The sequence below is a fragment of the Triturus cristatus genome, chromosome 10, assembly GCF_964204655.1.
Source record: "Triturus cristatus chromosome 10, aTriCri1.1, whole genome shotgun sequence".
NCBI classification, from domain to species: domain Eukaryota; kingdom Metazoa; phylum Chordata; class Amphibia; order Caudata; family Salamandridae; genus Triturus; species Triturus cristatus.
In genome coordinates, this window is record NC_140593.1 from 1,231,471,599 (window position 1) to 1,231,497,385 (window position 25,787).

A 25,787-nucleotide genomic window follows, 5' to 3' on the forward strand; every position below is an offset into this window, starting at 1 on the left:
GTGTTCAGTTTACATAAATTGCACAAAGCAGAAGTGCCATGCCATTTAGATAACAGTAGATTAAGTGGAATTAAATCATAGCGTAACAAAAACCAAAACCTACGTATCCCATGCGGTAGATTCCATAGGGCATAGGGTTGTGGCTGTTTCAACCTATAGGAGGAGATGAGAGGTTCCACATTCCTTTTATCACCAACTGATTTTTTATCGGAGAGGAAACAAAACTCCCACGAAGCCTCCTTGAGGACATATTTTAACTGCGTGGAGGAGTAGGAGAATAGAACACTTTCATCAAGTTTCAGTATCTTTACAGCCCTTCTAAAGTTGCTTACGAGTTTAGAGAACTCTTTAAAATTGCCCAAAAGTTCATTTTTGAGGAGAACTCGCAGGGTGCCATCTCCCGCTCTACCCAAACTGGCCACCCATCTTATTAGGGCGCATAGACCCTGAACCCAGGAACTCCTGAGTCCAAAGTCAAGCCTACAGGCGGCTAGTGGGCAAGCATTGTTTAGAGTCGAGAGAGATCTTAAGAGTTTCCCCTCAATCTTATGGCAGAAGTCCCAGTTTTTCACCTCTATTAATTCAATACCATACAAGATAGTTGCGGGGATTTTTACTCTAAAAACTTCTAGAAGACTGGAAAAATGTCTTTTCCCCGTTGCCTGGTATAAGGGCTTTAACCCATTGCCATGGGCAAGAGCTTTGCGGGAGCAGTGCTCTATATGGAGTTTCTCACTCATATTGGCCGAGAATATTTTTCCCAAAAAAGTATAGGAAGTTACGACCTCCAATCTATACCCTCCAATAGCCCAACCGTAATTTGTCGAGCGGCACTTCTTCTTACCAGCTATACACATCACTTTACTTTTGGTAATATTAATCTTCATGTAATGCTCACCAGCAAAGGCCTGTAGAGCCTGTAGCCGATTTGCAAGACCAATTGGAGTCAAGTCAAGAATCAGAACATCATCGGCATACATCAGGCAGGATATTGGAGTCCCTCCTATCATCGGGGCAATCCCCTCACTGGCAGACACGGCAGCAGGGAGGTCAGCCGTATATAAGGAGAACAAAAGGGGTGCCAATAAGCAGCCTTGTTTAAGGCCATTCCGAGATGGTATTTTAGCCGAAAGCCCCCTTTCGCCCCCCATTAAGACCCTGCACCAGGTCTCAGTGTGCAGAGCCCGCACCAGTTCCAACAGGGGGGTAGGGACACCAAGCGTCGCCAGTTTTCTCCACAGCGTTCCACGATCTACTTTATCGAACGCTGTGGAGAAATCAATAAAGGCGGCATATACCACTCCTCCTCTCACCTGGACATATTTATCTGTGATCACCTGAAGGGCGGTCAGGTTATCTAGCGTGCCATGCTCCCTTCGGAAACCAGTCTGTTCAAACGGCAACATATTGCCGTCCTCGACCCAATCAGAAAGAGATCTAAGGAGACATTTCGCAAAGACCTTTCCGATGGAGTCGAGGAGTGCAATCAGGCGGTAATTACTAGGGCTATCCCTTATACCCTTTTTAAAGATAGGGACCAAAATACTTCCTCTCCAGGACGCAGGAACAAATTTGGAGAGATGGCACGCCTTAAACAAGGGGTACAAAATTTTGCTCCAACTTAAGGGATCTTGTTTGAGGACCGTCATAGGAAGCTCATCCGGTCCCATGGCCCCAGAGGGCCGCATATTTTTTATAGCCGTCTCGATTTCTTTCTCTGAGGGATGGAAAACCAGGTCTTCAGGGGCAGCATATATGGAATTATCAATACCTGTGGTCCCGTTCCCTGCATAGAGCTCTCGGATATGAGAGGACCATACCTCTTCTGGTATAGGAATGGGGGTGGGGGTATGGCGCGTACCACATCCCTTCCCAATTATTGCCCAAAAGTCTTTAATATTACCATGTACAGCAGATTCCCTTAGTTTAATCCAAACTTCATCCTCCCTTTCCTTTTTAATTTTTTGCTTGAGTCTGCTTCTCTTTCTTTTTAACCTGGCGATTTCTTTCCCACGTTCCAGAACCCTTTCTAAATACTGTTCGCGAACTAGTTTATTTATTTCCCTATTCAGGGTACGCAATGTATTGGGGACTACCTCTCCTTTCCTAGGGGGAACAGTTTTTTTTGCGTAAAATAAAATCTTTCGCATAAATTCTTCAAAATAAACAAATTCGCTACCATTCCACTCGTTTATTACCATTAGGGTATCGGCCAATAGGTCCTGCACCCCATTAATGGCGGCAAAGTTCCAGAAGCACCTTCCAGAAGAGGCATGGAAGGTAGCCTCGTTGCCATTAAGCGACCAAGAAGCCGTATTCAAAGAATTTAAAGACATTGTTAAAAACAATATACTATGATCGCTGAGTGACGTAGGTATAATCTTTAGGTCCAGAATATGGGGAAACAGGCCATAGTCTGCAATAGCATAGTCCAAAATTGACGACCCAAAGGGGGATTTATGAGTATAATTAGCGGGGACGTCAGATGGAAATCTTCCATTTAAAATAATACCATCCCCAATCGCTAATTCTTTTAACAAAATCTTCCCTCTTTTATTTGTCACCAAGTTCTCAGGGAAAAGCGTCTGAGGAATAAAATAAACCTCTTCCTTAACTTTATTCCTGAAGAGTTTCAGACTAGCATTTGAAATTTTGCAATTTAGATCACCTACAAGCAAAATTACAGGGGAAGATGGGGAATTTTTTATCTGTTCAATATATCGGAGAACCTGCTGCAAACTATCATTAAAACGCTCCTCAGGGGGTATATACACATTAAAAATTACCATAGGATATTTTTCACCATTATGGAACAGATTTTCTAGAGTTATTGTGTGGAAAAGTCTACTAGGATCAATATAATGGGAGAATCTCCATTGCAATTTGTTTGACAATAAGCAGGCAATCCCCCCCCTGGCATGCCCTTTCTTAGAGGGCGCAGCTGGTACTTCCAGGACATAAAAATCTTTTGATGGAGTTAGCATATCAATGCACCATGTTTCCTGAATGCACAATACATCCGCACCCAGAGAAGATAAAAAAGCAAGTTTCTCTGGGCAACTATGGAATCCAGCCGCATTCCAGGAAATTATTTTTAATGCGGTGTTAAAGATGGTGAAACAATTTGGGGTTATCCTTTGTTTTTGTTGATAATGCACTATGGAGCCAATTCCACTGGTTATTATCATCTATGAGTGAAGAGTTCTCAGTTTGTGGAAGTGGCTTCACGTGCGAAACTGAGCGTTTTCCCCTAGAAACCCAAATTTTTAGGTCTCTAAGGGGAGAGGATACCCCGTTTTGCTCACCACCCCCAAACCCCTGGTTACATAGAAGATTTGGCTTGCCTGGGTTGGAGATAGGGAGAATGTCAATGCCTAGGCGCTGAAAATTTTCGGCTTGTTCTAGTATCAAGTTTGTTATAATAGGCGAATAAAATTTCACCCGTATACTCAATACCCTACTTCCACCCAACAGAGACACCAGTTCTATGTCTCTAGATTGAATATGGTAGAGACTTTCAACCTCACTAAAACGTTTGAGAAGCCAAGCTCTATTTAACAAAAGGTCAGTATCAAATAAAGGTACAAAATCTAGTACACGTACGTCCACCGGGGCCTTAGTGATATTTACAGATCGGGCCGGAGGACAGTAATTTTCCGACTCTAGTGTTACAGCAAAGGGGGGGGCCAAAGGGTTAAGAGCCCCAGATGGATAAGAAATTGGCACTCCTAATGCGCTCCGTGAAGGAGAGCATGGGGGAGAGCCCCCTACTTGCGATGTAGCTTCCTGAGAAAACAAACTACGTTGTTCATTTTCCCCCTCTACAGAGGTTAAAGTAGTTAAGTTCAAATCAATGTCCACCTTTAAGGAAGTAGAAGAGGGCTCCACATTGATTTCATCATTCTCCCTTGCCGCTGAAATATTTTGGAAAATAATCCTCCGCTGCTTTTTCTTTCTGTATTTTCGAATTGGTTTCCTCTTGTTACCTTTATTAATTTTTTGTTTACCATTTTTTCCCCTTTCTTCTTTTACCTCCGGTTTATCGTCCAGGGATTCTTTTCCGCACTCAGGCACAAAAATAGGAAACAACTCCTGGACCGCTTTAGGGCCAGGCAAAGGTTTATCCTCCTCCTCTATCTCCAGAACTGTGTTTTTGATGCAGTTGGGAGCTGCAGTAAGAGGCATATCCTTGTGAGGTTCCAGAGTAGGCGATTCAACCTTCCTATCCAGTTCCCCTCTAATATCTCCGGTTTTCCCCTCAGACAAGTAATGCTCAGACTTGGGGGGAGAGGCCTTCCTCATATCAGGCGATTTCTGCAACAATGTCTTTAAAATTTGAGTGACTGATTCAAGAATACAGTCCGAGCTGCCTACAAATTTCCCCAAAAGCAGTAAGATTGAAGCAAGGAGTTGTTCCAGAGCGATCATGAACTCAGAGATCGGCTTTTCTCGTACTTCCGCAGTGCAGCAATTATCCAAGAGATTAAGGTCGGGGCTCCTGGAAATATTTAACAAGTCGGATATTTCATGGCCATTTAACGAAGGGGTGCTACTATACAACAGTAACCCAGATGGGGTGGCACCCCCTGAGGATTTAAACTGCTCCAAAGACTCCACTTTAGCTGGGCTTACGTAGCGTCCCCAAAGTTCCAGGTCATTAGATAGTGCAGACAAGTCACCCCCCGGCCTATCATTCGTAGGTGACTGAGGGATCGGTGGTATATGCACTGGATCACCTACGGTCGTCATTTTCCCCTCTGTGGAGTCCCGTAAGGGAGACCCCCCTACCATTGATTGTGGGGCCCCATGCTGTACCAGAGGCGGTTGGGGGTCTATGATGGCTGGTGAATGAAATTCCAGAGCTTTAGTATCTGATCTTTGTGGCGTAACAAGTTTGGATTTTTTTAGACCAGCTAGATCCCAAAGTTCAGATAGTTGGCATTGACCTTTCAACGGTGGGTTATTCACTGATTTGTTTCTTGTGCGGGTGGTAGTTAATTTTCGGCCAGGTTTTACTCCCACTACCCTTCCTGAGCGTAGTGTTTTAGACATTTTCCACACTATTTTCCACAGTAATAGACTTAATCAAAAATATAAATAAGTAAAACTGGTAAAAATCTGAAGTGACGTCAATCCCTGACCGGCCAAGTAAGTCCGAGATACAGTATAGCTATAACAGTACACAAATCATTCACAAACCTACGAAAGTGGACACAAGTTCAATGAGGCAGTAAGAAAATGTAAATGACCGGGCCCAGCCCAGCCTACCTCGGTTACTGAGGGCCACAGAGGGCCCGCCCTTTGCCCGGGCTTAGCCCGGCGTCGCCAGCGCGCGTCCCGCGATGCGCGGTCTTCCAGCGATAATGAAGGCAGGTGAGGGGGGCGTGGCGGCGAGATGTAGCTGGCCCCGCTGACTTGTGGGCAATGTGGTTTTCCTCACACTCGTGCCGCCGACTGCCTCACCCAGCGAGTGTTTCCCGTGGAGCGGGAAACGCGAGCAGTAAATCCCTATGCGCTGCCAGATAGCGCTTGCACGGTACAGGCGCTTAGAGTTCTTTCCAGAGCGTTGTTTCTTCACACCAGCAATGGACACGCTTTCAGACAGCACAGCAGCACTTGGTCGTTAGTTGATAATTGTTATTTGTTGAGTTTTGTTAGATTATTATTTTTATTGATTTTTTTTTTTTTTTTTTTTCCCGTTGCTGATTGCAAAGGTGCTGTAGGTGGTTTGTTTTCCTTGTTTAGCTTGTTTCCTTGTTTGGCTGCTGCTCGGTTGTTAGATTTTGATTGCTGTTAGCTGCTGCTTGACCGCCCTGCTACCCTTCCCCCTCTCCTTCTGCTCAGCGCTCGTAGGGCACTGTGTCCAACCCCACCCCTTAGCTCACTAGTCCGGTGGGAGCTGATCCGGTGGGGGCAGAGGAAGCGAGCTGCAGCGGTAGGTCAAGGGCCTTTTTGTGGAGGGCTTTTTTGTGAAGGGAAGGGCGGGGGCAGGGTGCGAGTGGACGGGCGGGGGTGGGCGCAAGTACCACCGCAGCACTCCACTCACTCCACTCACTTGTGTACCAACTCTCTCCACGCCTCCTACGGCAGTCTCCAGGTGCCAAACTCAGTTGACAGATCGGCGGGATACGGGAGGGAAGAGCGGAGCGGGGCCACGGCGGCAGGCAGGGATCTCAGCGGACTCACCTGCCTGCGACGCGATGAACGTTGAGGCTTGCGGCGCCCACGGATCCTGCTGTGCTTAGCTCCCCTCGCAGCCGGGCACAGCGCTGAATGAAGCAGCCCTACGGGAGACCGGGGACAAGACTAGATCGCAAGGTAGGGATGGCTGAGGTGTCTCTTCGTTCTCCTTTCCCCCCTGCCTTGTCCTGGCTCCTCGCCTCGGGTCAGCTCAGCTCGCCGCCGCCGTCACCGCCGTTCGTTCGGCTTCTGAATCACTGTAGTGCAGTAGCGCCCTCTGCTGTCCTGTAGTCCTTACTCTCCACATACAGGCTGTGCATACAGACAGGGCCTCCTTACACCCCACCTACAGGCTGTGCACACAGACAGGGCCACCTTACACCCCACCTACAGGCTGTGCACACAGACAGGGCCACCTGACACCCCGCGAACAGGCTGTGCGCACAGACAGGGCCACCTTACACCCCGCCAACAGGCTGTGCGCTCAGACAAGGCCACCTTACACCCCACCTACAGGCTGTGCACATAGACAGGGCCACCTTACACCCCGCCAACAGGCTTTGCACACAGACAGGGCCACCTTACACCCCGCCAACAGGCTGTGCACATAGACAGAGCCACCTTACACCCCGCTAACAGGCTGTACACACAGACAGGGCCACCTTACGTCCCGCCTACAGGCTGTGCAGACAGACAGGAACACCGTACACCCCGCATACAGGCTGTGCACACAGATAGGACCACCTTACACCCCGCCAACAGGCTGTGAACACATACAGGACCACCTTACACCCCGCCAACAGGCTATGCACACAGACAGGGCAAGCTTACACCCCGCGAACAGCCTGTGCGCACAGACAGGGCCACTTTACACCCCACCTACAGGCTGTGCACACAGACAAGGCCACCTTACATCCTGCCTACAGGCTGTGCACACAGACAGGAACACCGTACACCCCGCCTACAGGCTGTGCACACAGACAAGACCTCCTTACACCCCGCCTACAGGCTGTGCTCACAGACAAAGCCACCTCACACCTCGCCTACCGGTTGTGCGCACAGACAGAGCCACCTTACACCCTGCCAACAGGCCGTGCACACAGACAGGACCACCTCAAACCCCGCCTACCAGCTGTGCGCACAGATAGGGCCACCTCACACCCCGCCTACAGGCTGTGCACACAGATAGGACCACCTGACGCCCCACCTACAGTATGTGCGCATTGATAGGGCCACCTCACACCCCGCCTACAGGCTGTGCGCACAGACAGAGCTGACTGGCCATATTCATCTGTAGACACAGGTCCTGCTAGCCTGGCCATCACCATCTACGCTGGACACTACTTCTGTTTCTGGCTGTAACGTAATTACAGACGTTCTAGGTCACACGTTTCACCTCGCTTCACACTCACAGGGTCACGCAGCGAGAAGGCGCTATCGCGTCACGCAGCGAAAAGGCGCTATAGAGGGGTCAGGCAGCGAGAAGGCGCTATCACAGGGTCACACAATGAGACAACGCTATCACAGGGTCACGCAGCGAGACAACGCTATCACAGGGTCACGCAGCAAGAAGGCGCTATCAGGTCACGCAGTGAGAAGGCACTATCACAGGGTCACTCAGCGAGAAGGCGCTATCGGGTCAAGGCGCTATCACAGGGTCACGCAGGGAGACCACGCTATCGCGGGATCAGGCAGCGAGATGGCGCTATCGGGTCACGCAGCGAGAAGGCGCTATCGGGTCAAAGCGCTATCACAGGGTCACGCAGCGAGAAGGCGCTATCACAGGGTCACGTAGCGAGAAGGCGCTAACGCAGGGTCACAGAGCGAGAAAGGGCTATCATAGGGTGTGCACACCCCCTGCAGAGAGCAGGTCTCTCCAGCCCATTGCTTCGGGGCTCGGTACAGCCAATGTGCACAGGAGGTGTGAGATCTCCCCAGGAAGGGGGTGGTGGTGGGAGGGGGGTGATGAATTTAACGTGCCCCAGGCTGTGATAGGCACACAGCCCCGCCCCTTCCACCAAAGGTCAACGTTTGGCACAAGTTGGCAGAAAGGCAAGTGCAGACTGACTCCCGCAGCTTTGAGACTAGCTCCGAACCCGAGGGGTGCGCTGATTGAAGCAACGCGCTGTTCACCGGTCACCCCGGTGCTAGGGCCAGAGCGGCCGACTTTGGAACTGGGGAACCGGGTTCGAGTCTCGGCATCTACTCAACATCCTGTGATCCTGGGCAAATCACGTAACGTAATCTCCCTGTGCCTAACAAAAATGAATGTGTCCTCATGTAACGCAACTGATGCTCATGTTTTATAAAATTGCAACTACAAAAAAATACTTTCTGAGCCCTGAGCGAATCTGACAAACTCTACACCTTGGGCTCACTCACCAGAAGTGAGGAATGTTTGGGACTAAACATTCCTGCCCCGAGGGGTGAGAACTCTGGCATCTCGCGGGCTCTGCTTGTCAGGCAGTTTTGAGCCTTCCTTCATTCCATTGTCGTGTATGGGCGCAGAGGGTGGCAAGCCCGGGTGGCAGGAGGAAAGGTATAGTGTTTACACGTGGGACAGGGCGGAGAGCCGGTGTCCTCTGGGGCTCCCCCCTACTCCTCTGCCCCAGCAGCAGTGGAAACCAGGGGCACTCTACTCGGGGCGCCATCCAGAACATGACATTATAGATGCATAAAAATTCAGTAACATGGGCACTTTTCACCCAGGATTTCTGACTCACATCGTAGACAACTCGATGCCTCTCATAGCCCCACGGTGAGAAACCTTCCCATAATCCGCTGTACTCATGTATAAATCTATGGCCGCGCTCATAGGAGCTGTCTTTTCTTCCTCCCCCCCACCCCCCCCCCCCTCCCTGTTAATCTCTTCGCTGTCCTCAACAGCTGGGGAACTCTTTTCTGTTTTAAAACTTAATTTTTATGCCATTCTTTCCAGGGATAACATCTTGGGAGTTTATATTTTAATAGAACTTTCATTTTTACACTGCTTTAATATTTTCACGCTTCCTTAATTATCTTCAGTGCAGCGCCCAGGTTAAAATTGACTGCAGAAATATTTCAAATAAGATTTTTTTAATGCACAGTAGAGGCTTCGACACATTCAAAGATAACTGGGTCCGAATGTAACTCCCGAATGAATGCTCTAAGGACAAAGGCGAGGTATTTCGTAAATAATTCAATATTACCCCCTCAATACTGAGCCCCCCATGTTTGTGTTTTATTTGTAATCTACGGCAAGAGCCGACGACCAGCTTCTAGGCGCAGAGAACTAAAACAGGCACCATGGGTATACATTAAAACAAGCATGGCGATAATACAAGGGCAAGTAATCACAGAAAGGGGGCACTGCAAAGGGTCCCAAATAAAGGAGAAGGCGGGGGGCACAAAGGACTCACGGGGGGGGGGGGGGCTGCGTTGGCAAAGGGGGATTTGGACATCCTTTATCTAGACTTAGTAAACCACTGCTCGCCCATCAAAAGCACACTCCGCGGAAGGGGCCACTAGGAAATAGGTCAAATCCCAGTGAGCCATAAACAGCCCAAACCGTTCCACGTCACGTGTTGAAATCCCAGCAGGGTCGCTAAACTGGACAATACGACAATGGATGACAATAAAACCGGTTATTTATAGAGCTGGGAGGTGCCGGCAGTTTGGTGTGAAGAGCTTTACATAAACCCGTCACTATTATCCGTAAAAGCGCTCCTGCGCCCCCTTGCACCGCACGCATCTTCCGGGGTCACATCCGCGGGCTTCTGTTGGCTTCACAGAAGAAAGAAGCAGAAATTCATTAAGAGCCCAACTCCACCCCAAAACCATGGGGTGGAGTCACTGGTGAACTCTGCATACTCCAAAGAGTGCATTTATAAATGATATGTCCGTGCTTGGGTGTGAAGCGCTCTGATGCCCCCGGGCCATGTCCGCTCTGTATACAATTGCAAATTAATACAATTCTCAGATTCTGTATGTATGCATAGTATGCGCAAATGCTGATAATTACACTAAAGCCTGTCCTACTGGCTTTGCCAGATCTCGGAAAAAATAGCAAAAAATATTGCTTTCTGTGTAGAAAGCATGTAGGAGAGAAAGAGTTTAAGGTGACAAACAGCAGAGCTGGGTTTATTTTCCCCATTTAGAATGATACCTCCCAGTCTAATGACGACACAACCCTGCAAAGCTGCTTGATACATCCTCAGTGATTGGCTGAGGCGGGAGGGGACACGCCCCTGGGCGGAGCCAAGCCACAGTCACTACATGTGCGTTTGAAAGACTTGCTAAACATATGTCGCGCGCACAGCCGCAGTATCCAGCCAGACCTAAACACACAGACAGAGCAGTGTGGTGAAGAACTGAGAACAGTCACGCGCTAATACTTGTTGCATTTTGTCATTCACAGACACACTAATTTGGGGGTCATTAAGAATGTTCAGGAAGCTGTAAAAAAATCTGGTTAGATGCGTGGGCAGGGGTTTTCTGTGCAGTTAACGCTCTTTCACTGCATTTCATGCCCGTTGGTGCCAGCGCACGAGCGAAACGCGGCGGCTCATTCTGCAGCAATACTTGTGGAAAACGAGACAAACAATGTGTGGACATTTAGCGCTAGATTTGTGGTGACGTCATGATAACTGATTGTGGTGACGGTATTCCTGAATCGGGGTGCAACAGCACAAGATTTGACGTCCTGTAGGTGACGCCATTGGAGGCTCGGCGCTCATTTCTCCACATGTATCAAACAAGTTTGCATTCGCAGTGTAAATTGGTAATTTTGCCCATTTGCGAATGCAAAATGGCTTTTCAAGACGTATAAAAGGCTTTGCAGTCGCAATTTTAGGTCATCGAAATTTTGCGCCAACAAATAGGCAATCACAATTGCGATTTCCTTAGCACATGAACCAAGCATTTTCTAAATCTATGAACCCGTCTACAGCCAATCAACCTCCCTGTAACCTATGAACCTGTCTGCAGTCTATGAACCTCCCTGTAACCTATGAACCTCCCTGTAACCTATGAACCTGTCTGCAGCCTATGAACCTCCCTGTAACCTATGAACATCCCTGTAACCTATGAACCCATCTACAGCCAATCAACCTCCCTGTAACCTATGAACCTGTCTGCAGTCTATGAACCTCCCTGTAACCTATGAACCTCTCTGCAGTCTATGAACCTCCCTGTAAACTATGAACCTCTCTGTAACCTATGAACCTGTCTGCAGTCTATGAACCTCCCTGTAACCTATGAACCTCCCTGTAACCTATGAACCTGTCTGCAGTCTATGAACCTCCCCGTAACCTATGAACCTCTCTGTAACCTATGCACCTGTCTGCAGTCTATGAACCTCCCTGTAACCTATGAACCTGTCTGCAGCCTATGAACCTCCCTGTAACCTATGAACATCCCTGTAACCTATGAACCCATCTACAGCCAATCAACCCCCCTGTAACCTATTAACCTGTCTGCAGTCTATGAACCTCCCTGTAACCTATGAACCTCTCTGCAGTCTATGAACCTCCCTGTAAACTATGAACCTCTCTGTAACCTATGAACCTGTCTGCAGTCTATGAACCTCCCTGTAACCTATGAACCTCCCTGTAACCTATGAACCTGTCTGCAGTCTATGAACCTCCCCGTAACCTATGAACCTCTCTGTAACCTATGCACCTGTCTGCAGTCTATGAACCTCCCTGTAACCTATGAACCTCTCTGTAACCTATGAACCTGTCTGCAGCCTATGAACCTCCCTGTAACCTATGAACCCGTCTACAGCCAATCAACCTCCCTGTAACCTATGAACCTCTCTGTAACCTATGAACCTGTCTGCAGTCTATGAACCTCCCTGTAACCTATGAACCTCCCTGTAACCTATGAACCTGTCTGCAGTCTATGAACCTCCCCGTAACCTATGAACCTCTCTGTAACCTATGAACCTGTCTGCAGCCTATGAACCTCCCTGTAACCTATGAACCCGTCTACAGCCAATCAACCTCCCTGTAACCTATGAACCTGTCTGCAGCCTATGAACCTCCCTGTAACCTATGAACCTCTCTGTAACCTATGAACCTGTCTGCAGCCTATGAACCTCCCTGTAACCTATGAACCTCTCTGTAACCTATGAACCTGTCTGCAGCCTATGAACCTCCCTGTAACCTATGAACCTCTCTGTAACCTATGAACCTGTCTGCAGCCTATGAACCTCCCTGTAACCTATGAACCCGTCTGCAGTCTATGATCCTCCCTGTAACCTATGAACCTCCCTGTAACCTATTAACCTGTCTGCAGTCTATGAGCCTCCCTGTAACCTATGAACCTCTCTGTAACCTATGAACCTGTCTGCAGCCTATGAACCTCCCTGTAACCTATGAACATCCCTGTAACCTATGAACCCATCTACAGCCAATCAACCTCCCTGTAACCTATGAACGTACCTGTAACCTATGAACCCGTCTGCAGCCTATGAACCTCCCTGTAACCTATGAACCTCCCTGTAACCTATGAACCCGTCTGCAGTCTATGAACTTCCCTGTAACCTATTAACCTCTCTGTAACCTATGAACCTGTCTGCAGCCTATGAACCTCCCTGTAACCTATGAACCCGTCTGCAGTCTATGATCCTCCCTGTAACCTAAGAACGTACCTGTAACCTATGAACCTGTCTGCAGTCTATGAACCTCCCTGTGACCTATGAACCTGTCTGCAGTCTATGAACCTCCCTGTAACCTATGAACCTCCCTGTAACCTATGAACCCGTCTGCAGTCTATGAACTTCCCTGTAACCTATGAACGTCTCTTTAACCTATGAACCTGTCTGCAGTCTATGAACTTCCCTGTAACCTATGAACGTACCTGTAACCTATGAACCTGTCTGCAGTCTATGAACCTCCCTGTAACCTATGAACGTACCTGTAACCTATGAACCTGTCTGCAGTCTCTGAACCTCCCTGTAACCTATGAACATACCTGTAACCTATGAACCTGTCTGCAGTCTATGAACCTCCCTGTAACCTATGAACGTACCTGTAACCTATGAACCTGTCTGCAGTCTATGAACCTCCCTGTGACCTATGAACCTGTCTGAAGTCTATGAACCTCCCTGTGACCTATGAACCTGTCTGCAGTCTATGAACCTCCCTGTAACCTATGAACCTCCCTGTGACCTATGAACCTGTCTGCAGTCTATGAACTTCCCTGTAACCTATGAACGTACCTGTAACCTATGAACCTGTCTGCAGTCTATGAACCTCCCTGTAACCTATGAACCTCCCTGTAACCTATGAACCCGTCTGCAGTCTATGAACTTCCCTGTAACCTATGAACGTACCTGTAACCTATGAACCTGTCTGCAGTCTATGAACCTCCCTGTAACCTATGAACGTACCTGTAACCTATGAACCTGTCTGCAGTCTATGAACCTCCCTGTAACCTATGAACGTACCTGTAACCTATGAACCTGTCTGCAGTCTATGAACCTCCCTGTAACCTATGAACCTCCCTGTAACCTATGAACCCGTCTGCAGTCTATGAACTTCCCTGTAACCTATGAACGTACCTGTAACCTATGAACCTGTCTGCAGTCTATGAACCTCCCTGTAACCTATGAACGTACCTGTAACCTATGAACCTGTCTGCAGTCTATGAACCTCCCTGTAACCTATGAACGTACCTGTAACCTATGAACCTGTCTGCAGTCTATGAACCTCCCTGTAACCTATGAACGTACCTGTAACCTATGAACCTGTCTGCAGTCTATGAACCTCCCTGTAACCTATGAACCTCCCTGTAACCTATGAACCTGTCTGCAGTCTATGAACCTCCCTGTAACCTATGAACCTCCCTGTAGCCTATGAACCCGTCTGCAGTCTATGAACTTCCCTGTAACCTATGAACGTACCTGTAACCTATGAACCTGTCTGCAGTCTATGAACCTCCCTGTGACCTATGAACCTGTCTGCAGTCTATGAACCTCCCTGTAACCTATGAACCTCCATGTAACCTATGAACCCATCTACAGCCAATCAACCTCCCTGTGACCTATGAACCTGTCTGCAGTCTATGAACCGCCCTGTAACCTATGAACCCATCTATAGCCAATCCACCTCTCTGTAACCTATGGCCCTGGCACCAACCTTCGAAGCGCATACCTTGGAACATCTCCCAAGACCGCACCAAAAATTCTGGGAACTCTTTTCAACACTGACCTCATGACCTTGTGCCCTGCTGTGATACATACAGGGTGCAGCGGTCTCCATACCCGTAGAAATGGATGCCTCCCTACATACCCACCAGACGGTATGGGCAATGTGTGCCCAGCGAATAAACCGGCCGTCCTTCAGCATGGTGTCTGTTCCCTGGGTGCGCGTGCACTGGGTGTGCGTGCACTGGGTGCGCATGCACTGGGTGTCCGTTCCCTGGGTGTGCGTGCACTGGGTGTGCGTGCACTAGGTGTCCCTTCCCTGGGTGTGCGTGCACTGGGTGTGCGTGCACTGGGTGAGCGTGCACTGGGTGACCGTTCCCTGGGTGTGCATGCACTGGGTGCGCGTGCACTGGATGTGCGTGCACTGGGTGAGCGTGCACTGGGTGTCCGTTCCCTGGGTGTGCATGCACTGGGTCTGCGTGCACTGGGGGCGCATGCACTGGGTGTGTGTGCACTGGGTGTGCATGCACTGGGTGTCCGTTCCCTGGGTGCGCGTGCACTGGGTGTGCGTGCACTGGGTGTCCATTCCCTGGGTGTGCGTGCACTGGGTGTCCCTTTCCTGGGTGTGCGTGCACTGGGTGAGCGTGTTCTGGGTGTCCGTTCCCTGGGTGCGCGTGCACTGGATGTGCGTGCACTGGGTGTGCATGCACTGGGTGCACGTGCCCTGGATATGCGTGCACTGGGTGTCCGTTCCTTTGGTGTGCGTGCACTGGGTGTGCGTGCACTGGGTGTCCGTTCCCTGGGTGTGCATGCACACGGTGCGTGTGCACTGGGTGCGTGTGCACTGGGGGCGCATGCACTGGGTGTGTGTGCACTGGGTGTGCATGCACTGGGTGTCCCTTCCCTGGGTGTTCGTGCACTGGGTGAGCGTGCACTGGGTGTCCGTTCCCTGGGGGTGCATGCACTGGGTGTGCGTGCACTGGGTGTCCGTTCCCTGGGTGTGCGTGCACTGGGTGTGCATGCACTGGGTGTGAGTGCACTGGGTGTTCGTTCCCTGGGTGTGCGTGCACTGGGTGTGCATGCACTGGGGTCGCATGCACTGGGTGTGCGTGCCCTGGGTGTGCGTGCACTGGGTGTGCCTGACTGGGTGTCCGTTCCCTGGGTGTGCGTGCCCTGGGTGTGCATGACTGGGTGTCCGTTCCCTGGGTGTGCGTGCACTGGGTGAGCGTGCACTGGGTGTCCGTTTCCTGGGTGTGCGTGCACTGGGTGTGCGTTCACTGGGTGTCCGTTCCCTGGGTGTGCGTGCACTGGGTGTCCGTTCCCTGGGTGTGTATGCACTGGGTGTCCGTTCCCTGAGTGTGCGTGCACTGGGGGCGCATGCACTGGGTGCGCGTGCACTGGGTGTGCGTGCACTGGGTGTGCGTGCAGTGGGTGAGCTTGCACTCGGTGTCTGTTCCCTGGGTGTGCGTGCACTGGGGGCGCGTGCACTGGGTGTGCATGCACTGGGTGTCCGTTCCCTGGGTGTGTGTGCAGTGGGTGAGCGTGCACTCGGTGTCCGTTCCCTGGGTGTGTGTGCACAAGGGGGCACGTGCACTGGGTGTGTGTGCACTGGGGGCGCGTGCATCGGGTGTGCATGCACTGGGTGTGCGTGCACTGGGTGTCCGTTCCCTGGGTGTGCGTGCACTGGGTGTGCGTGCACTGGGTGAGTGTGCACTCGGTGTCCATTCCCTGGGTGTGCGTGCACTAGGGGCGCGTGCACTGGGTGTGCCTGCACTGGGTGTCTGTTCCCTGGGTGTGCGTGCACTGGGTGAGCGTGCACTGGGTGTTCGTTCCCTGGGTGTGCGTGCACTGGGTGTCCGTTCCCTGGGTGTGCGTGCACTGGGTGTGCATGACTGGGTGTCCGTTACCTGGATGTGCGTGCACTGGGTGAGCGTGCACTGGGTGTCCGTTCCCTGGGTGTGCGTGCACTGGGTGTCCGTTACCTGGGTGTGCATGCACTGGGTGTCCGTTCCCTGAGTGTGCGTGCACTGGGGGCGCATGCACTGGGTGCGTGTGCACTGGGTGTGCGTGCACTGGGTGAGCGTGCACTTGGTGTCTGTTCCCTGGGTGTGCGTGCACTGGGTGAGCGTGCACTCGGTGTCCATTCCCTGGGTGTGCGTGCACTGGGTGTGCGTGAACTGGGGGCACATGCACTGGGTGTGCATGCACTGGGTGTCTGTTCCCTGGGTGTGCGTGCACTGGGTGTCTGTTCCCTGGGTGTGCGTGCACTGGGGGCGCATGCACTGGGTGCGTGTGCACTGGGTGTGCGTGCACTGGGTGAGCGTGCACTCGGTGTCTGTTCCCTGGGTGTGCGTGCACTGGGTGAGCGTGCACTCGGTGTCCATTCCCTGGGTGTGCGTGCACTGGGTGTGCGTGAACTGGGGGCACGTGCACTGGGTGTGCATGCACTGGGTGTCTGTTCCCTGGGTGTGCGTGCACTGGGTGTCTGTTCCCTGGGTGTGCGTGCACTGGGGGTGCGTGCACTGGGTGTGCATGCACTGGGTGTCTGTTCCCTGGGTGTGCGTGCACTGGGTGTCTGTTCCCTGGGGGTGCGTGCACTGGGTGTGCATGCACTGGGTGTGTGTTCCCTGGGTGTGCGTGCACTGGGTGTCTGTTCCCTGGGTGTGCGTGCACTGAGGGCGCGTGCACTGGGGGCGCGTGCACTGGGTGTCTGTTCCCTGGGTGCGCGTGCACTGGGTGTGCGTGCACTGGGTGAGCGTGCACTCGGTGTCCATTCCCTGGGTGTGCGTGCACTGAGGGTGCGTGCACTGGGTGTGCATGCACTGGGTGTCTGTTCCCTGGGTGTGCGTGCACTGGGTGTGCGTGCACTGAGGGTGCGTGCACTGGGTGTGCATGCACTGGGTGTCTGTTCCCTGGGTGTGCGTGCACTGGGTGTGCGTGCACTGGGGGCGCGTGCACCGGGGGCGCGTGCACTGGGTGTGCATGCACTGGGTGTCCGTTCCCTGGGTGTGCGTGCTTCAGCCCCAGCCCAAGAACTGAAACTCCTGAAAACGGACCTTTTGAGACTTGTTCTTGAAATTGGGCTCAACAAGCCTTGGCAAAGATGTTCAGATCAGCCCGGCTCCCCTCCTCCCTCTCTTATCTGCCACTCCTTCGCGCTCTCCCTCTCTCTTCTCCCTGAAGCCCCCTGTGGCTGCTGTCATTACCCGGGGCTGCCAGAGAAAGTGACAAAGGTACCAGAAGCGCTTCCCCGCTCTAACAAGCATTGGCAATGGCAATAGGTCTGGCTTTAAAGCAATGTTGTATGGTAATGTGAAACATTATCAGTAAAAAGCATGAGAATGGATATGTATTGGTAAAGAACTATGGAATAACATTAGTGTATGTTAAAAGGTCAGGTGACAGTTGCACTGTTAAGCCAGACCTAAAAATCCATGTAGGTTAATCACTGCCCTCCTCCCTTCTGTGCAGCTGCCACAGAAATACACCATAAATTATCTAGTTATCTAAAACACTTTACCACCTTTACAATGTCATGTGGGTGCCCCTGAAAATTCAAGCTCAGGCAGCTGGACAAATGAACAAAATGATCACAGCTGTGTGGACGGAAAGCACATTTTTTTGGTGGAAGCACACAACTTCTGCCCAATCAAAACATGTACTCCTGGCTCCCAACATGTTAAAACCCTTCTCTGTTCCAGCCCACCGGGAAAATGCCTGGTGGAAAAAACAGACAAGCCAAGCCTGCAAATGGATGTTAACTCATCTCCCTGCCCCCAAGTGTCAAGTTCCCAATTCTGACCATTCTGCAATACGCAGCCCTATCCAAACATTCTTATTAAATAATAAATAAATGGTTATGCCTATATACAGGCTAGGACATAAATGGCAAATTACAAAAGCATGTACCCAGGTATAATTTACCCAAGCTTCTCCCCTCGGCCACTAGTCCACAAGCATACGCCCTGGGCCCTAAGCCAACAAGCATACCTCTAGACCGCTAGCCCTGGACCGCTAGCCCAATACCTCCTGGCCGTTAGCCCACAAGCGTACCCCTGGGCCGCTAGCCCAGACACATATCTCTGGCCTGCTAGCCCACAAACATAGTACCTGGGTCACTAGTCCATTAGTGTACCCCTGGACTGCTAGCCCACAAGCCTACCTCTGGGCCAGTGGCCCAGAAGCATACCCCCTGGACCGCTAGCCTACAAGCACACCCCCTGAGCCGCTAGCCCACAACCATACCCAATGGGCCCATTAGCACACAAGCATTTTTCCTTGGCCACTTACCCACAAGCATACCCCCTGGGTCGCTAGCCCACAAGCATATCCCCGGGCACTAGCCCACAAGCTTACCCCCTGAGCCACTAGCCACAAGCATACCCCCTGGGTCACTAGCCCACAAGCATACCCCTGGGTCACTAGCCCACAAGCATACCCCCTGGGCCGCTAGCCAAAAAGTGTACCCCTGGGTCACTACCCCACAAGCTTCCCCCCTGGGCCGATAGCCCACAAGCGCACCCCCTAGGCCTCTAGTCCACAAGCATACCCTCTGGGCGCTAGCCAAAAAGCATACCATTGGGCCACCAGCCCACAAGCATGCCCCTGGGCCACTAGCCCACAAGCGCACCCCATGGGCTGCTAGCCCCTGGCTCACCTCTAAGAAATACATTTTACACAAGTTCCTGACACTTGTAGCGATGGTCTGGCTCCAAACTACCCCTTAAAAATCCTACTCCAACACTGCGAGCTAGCAACCACAACTTCAGATTTACTCCTGGGCTTCTGAGCGCCACCACCAGGGTCTGATCTTTACACCCTCTGTGTTGAACCACCTGAATGCAGGTTATCCAGGCCACCAACCCCCTTTATACAAGTATTCAAACAGACCTGAAATGACACTGTTTGCTACTAAAAGTAGGTGATGAGTAGGACCCTATCCCTGGCCTGGAGGTATCTCTGAATGTATGGTCCCAGACGGGTCAGGGGTGAGTACGACCCTGCTTCTGGCCTGGAGGTACCTCTCTATGTACAGTCCCGGAGAGTCTGTGGTGAGTACCACCCGACCCCTGGCCTGGAGGGACCTCTCTATGTACAGTCCCGGAGAGTCTGTGGTGAGTAGCACCCGACCCCTGGCCTGGAGCTATCTCTCTATGTATAGTGCCAGAAAGGTCAACGGTGAGTAGAACCCTACCCCAGGACTGGAGGTACACCTGTATGTATGGTTTCGGAAGGATCAGCGGGGGGTAGCACCCTACCCCTTGCCTGGAGGTACCTCTGAATGTACGGTTCCAGAAAGATCAGCGATGAGTACTGTGAGACCGGCCTCACGGCGTAGGCCCTCCCGATCATCCAGCCAACCTGCAACCACCCCAAGACACGCATCTCCGACTCCAGCCACCCCAGCCACCCAGACCCGAGGGCCGGCCAGAGCCCCCGCCAGACTCGACACCCTACCACGCATGTCCGACCAAGGGAGCGGGAACCCCCCGAGCCAGACCGAGAGGCGCCAGCCCAGTCACACCTCGGATCGCCTTCCCCCGGGAGGGCTCGATCGGCCACCAGGCCCCTTCAAAGGGCATGGGGAGTATAATAAGGGGTGCCGGAGGGACGAATGGCAGAGAAGACCTGGAACCATCGGAGCCCTGCTGACGCTGTCGCGGCTCCCGAACTCCGAACCACCTGTGCCTGCTGAGTGACTCGCGGCCCCCGACCATTGAACCACCTGAGCCCTGCTGACGCGGTCGCGGCTCCCGAACTCTGAACTACCTGTGCCTGCTGAGTGACTCGCGGCTCTCCCCTCAAGGAAGATTGGCAAGAGATCGCCAAGAGAAACAACACCCTCCAGCTCGAGGATTGTGAGCTGTCCGCAGGGTACTTCGCAGAGACACTATATTCAAAGACTGTCCCGCTACCCCCATTCCCCTACCACCGATTTGTAGTCTCTTGTGGCACTGATGTACTACCTGCAACTTGGATCATAAAGATCCCTTGAACCCTTCGATAAAAGAACCTATCGTCTTACGAAGAAATACGTGTGGTGTCCCTCTGTACTTAGTGTAAGCTCAGGGTGTGCGCGCCTGGTTCGGCCTACTTGGGGAAGTGGGTCAAATGGGTGGGCAAGACGTGTATCGAACCCCTCCCCGGCGAACGCCTTTCCAACATTTGGTGGCAGACGACGGGATCCGAGCCGACACCGAAAGAGAGCGTGCAGTGAGCGACTGACGCACTACCAAACAGAGATGGAAGGAGAAGCCTCCCTGGGTGCCGCAGGTACCGAAATGAGCTTGACGTTCCGAGAGGATCAATTGGACTATTATACGCATAGAGAATTGAAACAATTTTGCAAAGACCTTGGAATCGCTACCACCGGATTAAGCACAAAGGAAGACTTCCAGAAAGTATTGAAGACCTGGGTCGAGACAGGGACGTCCCTGACCCAAACAGAAGGAGATTCCGCCCATGAACCACGAAGCATCCCGGTGAGAAACAGCGGCGAAGAGGGGAACCTGTCCCCCGAGGAACTAGCAGACCGAGAGAGAGGCCGCAACCACGAACTTGAACTGGCCAAGCTGAAAATCGAGGGAGAACTAAAACTGGCCGAGAAAAAGTTAGCCGTCGAGCAGTTACGGCTACAAGGGGAACTCGAGGAAAAGAGACGCCAAAGAGAGCACGAAGAAAAGAAACTCCAGCTGGAACATGAACGCAGCCTAAAAGAGATCGAGTTAAGGGCTAAAAGTGAAGAGTCACGACCCTCCGGGAATCTACCATCCGTTTCCACCGTGGAAGCCAAAGTCCACATCCCCAAGGATGTGGTAAAGGAGTATTACAAAAACGACGATATCCAGCAGTGGTTTAAGGCCTACGAAGTCGCCATGACCTCTCACCGAGTCCCGCAGAAGGATTGGGGGGCCGGGCTATGGGGCCGGTTCTTAAGCGAAGGAAGAGACACTCTGCTCGATCTGCCCTCCACGGTCATCAACTCCTACAGCCACATGAAAGAAGCCCTCATGGGCCGGTATGGACTCACCCCCGAAATGTACCGGCAACGGTTCCGAGATTGCAAAAAGATACCGGGCACCACATGGGTAGAATACGTGAACTTTTACAGCCGGGCCATGGACGGGTGGGTCAAGGGCAGCAAGGTTTCCACCTTCGAAGAGCTGTTTGATCTGATAGCCTGGGAACATTTAGCGGCCAATTGCTTTGTAGAACTGCGCCAGCATCTCCTGGACAGTAAACTCACCGACCCTCGAAAGCTGGCCGCCGAGGCTGACCGTTGGGTGAACACCCGGGCCACCCGAGGCCCCGTGGGAGACTACGGTCGCCACAGTCAAGGACCCCCCCGCCAGAGGGGCGGAGGAAACCAAGGCCGACCGAGAGACTTCCAAGGGGGGCCCCCCGCACAGCCCTCCCTGCGGCCCACCGGCGGCAGGTCCAGCCCCGTCCCCAGCCAGCACCGGAGCCCCGGGGCAGCTAGGGCCCAGAACCAGGACCACCTGCTTCCGCTGCCAACAGCCCGGACACTACGCCAATGACCCCCAGTGTCCCCTGTATCAACGACCCGCAGCGACCAACCCTCCGGCCCGGCAGATGGCCTCCGTGGCCCTAGGGGAAGAGATAGAGGACTCTGAAGAGTGGGAACCAGCTGCCATGGCCCTGGTCTCCCTTGGGGATCAAGAAATGGTCCCCGGAACACCCTTGCCCGCCAACACGAAGAAGTACCGACAGCAGGTGACCATCAACGGCCACCGAGTCGAGGGCCTCCGCGATACCGGGGCGAGTGTCACCGCGGTCCACCGCAACCTCATCTCTGAAGACCAGATCCTACCCGATGCCCTCTGTCCGGTCATATCCTCCGACAATTCCGAGAGCCTCTGCCAGATGGCTCTGGTGCCTTTCGAGTGGGGAGGAGTCTCCGGTGAATTGAAGGTAGCCGTCCGAACATCTCAGCCCGTAGACTGCCTCCTGGGCAACGACCTTGAGAGTTCCCCGTGGGGGCAAGTAGAATGAAGAGCCCATCTCGAGATGATGGGCCTACCCGAATGGGTCTGCGCCACCACGCGCTCCATGACCGCGCGATTGCCTCTCTCCAAGGGCGTTGAGGCCCTCCCACTGAACACTGTCCCCGAGAAACGGGACACCTTACCAGAGACGGACAGCCCTCCTCCGGAAGGAGAAGAAGACACTAACCCGGGCGAGGGGTCGGAAACTTCCGCCTCTGAGGCACTGACTGAGCTCGGAGAACTGCCCGAGATGGCCCAGTGGCGCTGTGAGGGAGGTCCCTCCCGTGAGGAGTTCTGCCAAGAACAGGCCACCTGCCCTTCCCTCGTGGGGCTCCGACAGCAAGCCGAAGCCCAGACCGCCGGTGACCGGTCCGGAACTGTTGGACAGGCCACACGAAGGGCTTGCTCCCTCCCCGCACGACAGGGCCCGAGCTCCGGCCCACCAGGCATAACCCACGAAAAGCACCTGTACCCCGTCTCCCGACGGATCTTCTGCCCTCGGACATCTACTCATCACGGGGCCCAGCCCCACCGGCTCCCCCGGCCGGTTCAAGCCGCCATCTTGGGCCCTGCACCACGAGGCCGCGTGGCCTCGGCCCGACCCTAACCCCGGGCCTGGCCGGCCCCGACATCCCGGCACCACCCTCCACCCAGGAGGTGAGCGGACCACTTGGCAGGTCAATGGGAGAACGAAGTGTCAAGAGCTCTTCCCCCGCCAGGTGCCGATCGCCCCCAGCTCCCCCAGGCGCTGGCTCCACCCCCTGCTGGGTGTCTGGACACCTTCATCCCGGGCCCTCCGACCTCCACGTGCGAGGGTCCGGACATCAAAGGGCGCCTGCCCTATAACTGGGGCAACTCCGGAGCAAGAAGGCAGTTGTATCCTGGAGTCAAGAGACACCGAGAGAACTCAGCCTTGACGGACTACTGGCGCTGCCGTAGCCCGCTCTTGTGAACCATCGTCCTGCCTGCTGGCGCTGCCGCGGCCTTCTGCAACATCCATCCTGGTCGGGACCTGCTGGCGCTGCCGCGGCCCGTTGTAACGACCATCTTCGTCGGGACCTGCTGGCGCTGCCGCGGCCCGTTGTATCGACCATCCTCACCGGGACCTGCTGGCGCTGCCGCGGACCGTACATCGACCATCTTTCCGGGACCTGCTGGCGCTGCCGCGGACCGTGTACCGACCATCTCAACCGGGACCTGCTGGCGCTGCCGCGGCCCGTACCAACTAAACCACCAAGCTCGAGGATTGTGAGCTAGTCATCATCTCATCCGGACTACCTGACTGGTAGACTGACTGTCCCGCTACCCCTTACCCTGCTTTGAGAGACTTGAATCGAGGGGACCCCTGAGTCCAGACCTCCTTGTACCATTCAACCGTACCTTAAGAAGTGCTTATAAAGATCACTGAACCTTATCCGTGTGTGGTATCTGTCTGTGGGGGGGGAAGTTACTTGTCTGTACGATCGCTGGAGACGGCTCTCCCCGGAGACCTCTCCTCCTGACCCCGGCCGACCCTCCCGGTCCGTCTACCCTTTCTAACATTGGTGGCCAGCGGCGCGATCCGAATCAACGCGTAATCGTACAGAGAGTAGCTCACCCCACGACAAAAACACGATGTCAGCCAAAGATAGCAGCTCCACCGAGAAATTCCAAATGGATAAATTAGAAGAATACAACCACCGCGAACTGAGACAATTCTGCATAGAACTTGGCATTGCTACCACCGGCCTGAGTACCAAGGATGATTTAAAGCACGCCCTAGAGTCGTGGACAGAAACTGGGGTCGCCGGACCCTCCGACCAAAGCAGCATCACACCAGAGGGGAACGCCACGGCTCCCGAGGAGCGGGGAACGGGCCTCTCGCAGAAGGAGATCCGAGAAAGAGAAAGAACCAGATTGCACGAGTTGGAAATGGCACGACTCAAGATGGATGGGGAACTCAAGTTAGCTGAACAGAAACTCAACCTCGAGCATATGCGGCTCCGAGATGAACGAGAAGAGAAGCAGAGACAGAGAGAGCTGGAGGAGAAAAAAATAACGCTCGAGCACGAGCGCCAACTAGCGGAGATAGAACTTCGGAAACAGAATAAAGAACTGGGGGTGCCTGAGCGACCACACACCCCGGGGCCAATCGAGAAAAAAGTCCACATCCCCAAGGATGTTGTCCGCGAGTATGTCCGAGAAGACGACATACAACAGTGGTTTAAAGCCTACGAGATCGCCATGACCTCCCACCGGATCGACCGGAGTGATTGGGGAGCCGGACTTTGGGGGAGGTTTATCAACGAGGGTCGCGACGCCCTACTGCAGCTCCCAGATCACCAAATGTCGTCCTACGACCACATGAAGGCTGCCCTCCTCACCCGCTACGGCCTCACACCCGAGATGTACCGCCAGAGGTTCAGAGATTGCACCCGGATCCCAGGTACAACTTGGGTAGAATACGTGAACTATTTCAGCCGTGCCTTCGAGGGTTGGATAAAGGGGAGCCATGTCACCACCTACGAACAACTCTTTAACCTTATGGTATGGGAGCACCTGTCGAACAACTGTTTCGTCGAGCTCAGGCAGCACCTCCTCGACAGTAAGCTGACTGACCCCCGGCAGCTCGCCGCCGAAGCTGACCGATGGGAAAGCACCCGAGTGGGCCGGAGAGGGCCACACGAGCAGAATCGAAGCAACCAAGGCCAGCACCGTCCTCGGGGAGGAGGAGGAGGCCAGGGGCGAGGGAGAGACGCCTTGCCGGCAACACCCGTGGCCAGCACCCCGCCTCCGGCCGGCCGGGGCAACCCCCCGTTGCGTCCTGGGTTCCGGGCCAACGTCACGTGCCACCGATGCCAGCGAGTCGGCCACTACGCCAATGACCCGAGCTGCCCGCAGAACCAAACACCCAAGCCCCGCCAGGTAGCTGCCGCCGCCCTGGGGGAAGAGCGATCATCGGAGGAACCAGAAGAGTATGAGCCGGCCCAGCAAGAGTGGGAACCGGCCGCCATGGTCCTGGCGTGCTTAGGGGGAAGAGACATGGTCCCGCGGGCTCCCCTACCCGCTAACACCAGGAAATACGGTCAGTGGGTGACCATTAATGGACAGCGAGCCGAGGCCTTGCGTGACACAGGCGCCAGTGTGACGGCCGTCCGCTGTCACCTGGTGAAGCCCGAGCAGATCCTGCCGAACATTCTCTGCCCCGTCTGCTCGGCAGACAACTCTGAAAGTATGTGTCAAATGGCCTGCGTCCCATTCGAATGGGGAGGGGTCTCCGGCCTGTTGAAGGTGACGGTCCGGGACGATGCCCCCGTGGACTGCCTCCTGGGGAATGACCTCGAGAGTTCCCCGTGGGCCACCGTTGAGAGAAGAGAGCACCTGGGGATGCTGGGCCTCCCGGACTGGGCCTGCATAACCACCCGGTCCATGGCCGCCCGTGCCGTCCCTCGATCAGAAGAACCGGAATGGCCAGCACCTCCGCCCCCGGTCGC

General features: G+C 53.5%; 1 protein-coding gene across 4 annotated transcripts in view; it reads left to right on the top strand.

Annotated features, from left to right (window-relative positions):
- Positions 1–25,787, top strand: part of PFKFB1 (6-phosphofructo-2-kinase/fructose-2,6-biphosphatase 1) — a 193,397-nt gene that overhangs the window by 25,043 nt on the left and 142,567 nt on the right. For 2 of the 4 annotated variants that reach the window (XM_085629836.1, XM_085629839.1), the window contains exon 1: positions 6,091–6,318. The exons of the other annotated variants lie outside the window; for them this stretch is intronic. The gene's annotated coding sequence lies outside the window, so the exon portion shown is untranslated. Of the gene's footprint in view, positions 1–6,090; positions 6,319–25,787 lie in introns of those variants that run through there. 4 annotated transcript variants of the gene reach the window in all.